Below are 2,677 nucleotides of genomic sequence, written 5' to 3'. Positions count from 1 at the left end.
GAAAACCCAGTTGCACAGATTATCTCTTTGCAACCAGGGAGAGTCTCAGTATGAATAATCCTATTTTACTCTAAATGGAGAGGAGGGAGGAGTTCACTTACATGTCTCAGCTTCATCTGTTCTTTCACTGTGCTCTTTCCCACAGGAGATAGAAAAATGGTTAATGGTGGCTCACGTCTGTAATCCCAGCACTTTGGGAGGCTGAGGTGGGCAGATCACTTGCAGTCAGGAGTTCAAGACCAGCCTGGCCAATATGGTGAAACCTCATCTCTACTAACAATACAAAAGTTAGCCGGGCATGGCAGTGTGTGTCTGTAATCCCAGCTGCCTGGGGTTGAGGCACAAGAATTGCTTGAACCTGGGAGGCGGAGGCTGCAGTGAGCCAGTGAGCGGAGATCAAGCCACTGCACTCTAGCCTGGGTGACAGAGCCAGACCCTGTCTCAAAAAAAAAAAAAAAGAGAAATTTCTCTGCCTGTCAGGAGGAGGTGGAGGAAACCACAGCCTCCTTTCTTCCCAGGTGGTCACGAGTATGAATTCACTCACATACACACACTGCTGCTGCCTGAGAACCTCAGCATCACATCCATTCAGCTCCTTTTGACTCCTTTTGACTCAGTGAGGTAGGCAGAATCCCAAAATAAACCCCCCGTGACCCACACTCCTGCAGAATCCCCTCCACTGGAGTGCAGGCAGAACCTGGTTGCAATTTCACTAGATTATGTTATATGGTAAACATGAAGGGATTTTGCAGATGTAATTAAGGTCTCTAATCAGTTGACTTTAAGCTCACTTGGGCCTGGCCTAATCAGATAAGCCTTTACAAAAGGGTCTAAAGGTCACTTAAAAAAAAAAATATGCTAATCATGCTCTCCTGTTGGCCTTAAAGACGTAAATGGCCATTGTAGAGAAACCTGTGCCAGAGAAAAGGCTTCTAGAAACTGAAGACTGTAGGCTTTAGTCCTCCAACTGCAAAGAGCTGAATTCTGCCAACAACCAGTGAGCTTGGAAGAGAATCCTGAGCTTCAGCGGAGATCACAGCTTTGGTTGCCCTCTGATTACAGCCTGGTAAGACCTCTGATCCAGAAAAACTGTCAGATAATAAATTTATATTGTTTTGAGTCCCTACATTTGCAAGAACGTGCTATGCAGGAATTGAAAACTAGTATGATAAAATAATAATAATGGCTTTTACTGAGCACTTATATTGTGCTAAATATTTTCAATTGCTTTACCTCGTTATTCCTCACAACAATTCCTTGAGTTTGGCACTATTATTATCCCAATGTAACACACGCAAAATTGAGGCTTAGGGAGAAGTCACAGAACTGAGGGTGGGATACAGCAGGGACTCTGAGGACAGGGAATTTGAGCATTACACAACGCTGCCTTCAATTAGAGGAGGGGTCCCGCGTCAGAAGCTGTGCACCTGAGACTCCTCTTCATAATTATGAAGGCTGCTCTCCCCTCCCCTTAATCTCTTAAACATGCACTCTGGCCCCAGGCCCCACCAAGTAGTGCCTCTGATGGGCCATTGCATCATTTCCTCTCCCCACCCTCTGGAAGCCCCACGGTCAGCTTGGACAGCATGACCTCGGGAATCTAAGATGTCCCCAGGATCCACTGGGCCTATTATAACCTAGCTCACACGTGGGGCATCTGATTTACCTTAGTTTTCCCAGGATCATCCCAGTTGTAAAACCGAAAGCCCAAAGAGAGTGCGGTGAATGGGTACAAATACACAGTTCGATAGGAGTAAGTTCCAACGTCTGACAGCAGGGTCGGGTGACTATAGCTAACAACAATGGACTGTCTATTTTGAACTCGCTGGAACTGAGAACTTGAAATGTTCCCAACACATAGAAATGATAATCGAGGTGATGAAAACCCTAAACACTGACTTCATCATTACACAATCCACACATGTAACAAAATATCACATGCACCTCACAAATACCTACAAATATGTGCATCAATAAAAATAATTTTTAAACAACTGAAAGGCCCACATCCCAGGAAACTCCTCAGTGCCAGGCAAATAGGGATTATTGATCACCTGACCACCCTCCAAAGCAAGCCCAGGCTCGAGGAGGCCGGGGCCACTTCCATCCTGCAATGTGCCGTGCCTTCCCTATCACCGAGAAGAAAAGAAAAGCCCCGCTTGGATGGTGGAGCACTGCTCTCTACAGAGAGCTCAGAGAAGAGGCAACTCTCCTGAAGCAGTCAGTGCCAAGGAGGTCCTGCTGATTGAGGTTTGGCAGTGCAAGCCAGGAGGGGCTTCAGCCTGGATCATCAGACAGGCCTGGAAAGCAAGGCTCATTCAGCCCTCCCCCTTGAATTGAGAGATCCTCTTGCCTGAGCATCACGCATGAGGCACATGGATTCAGGCTTCAGACCACGCCAGACTCCATGTTCCATCATCTCTGCTGCCCAAGCAGGCAACTTGGGGAGAGCTGAGGGAGGCTTCACATCCTTCCCAGGACTGTGACCGTCATGATACTCACCTGGGGAATAACGGAGACCCACCTATTACTGTCCACCTCGATTGAGAGTTCGATCCTGATGAATGGCTCCCCTGTAAGAGCTGGCTTCTCTGTTGGGGGTCCTGGAATTTGACTACACCCTGCCATCTTCCAAGTTGTGCTGTTTCTGCCAAGTGGCACCTGGCATGACAGTGGC

This window comes from Mandrillus leucophaeus, unplaced genomic scaffold (genome assembly GCF_000951045.1).
Source record: "Mandrillus leucophaeus isolate KB7577 unplaced genomic scaffold, Mleu.le_1.0 Scaffold811, whole genome shotgun sequence".
Classification (NCBI taxonomy): domain Eukaryota; kingdom Metazoa; phylum Chordata; class Mammalia; order Primates; family Cercopithecidae; genus Mandrillus; species Mandrillus leucophaeus.
Note: the sequence above shows the minus strand (reverse complement) of the source record.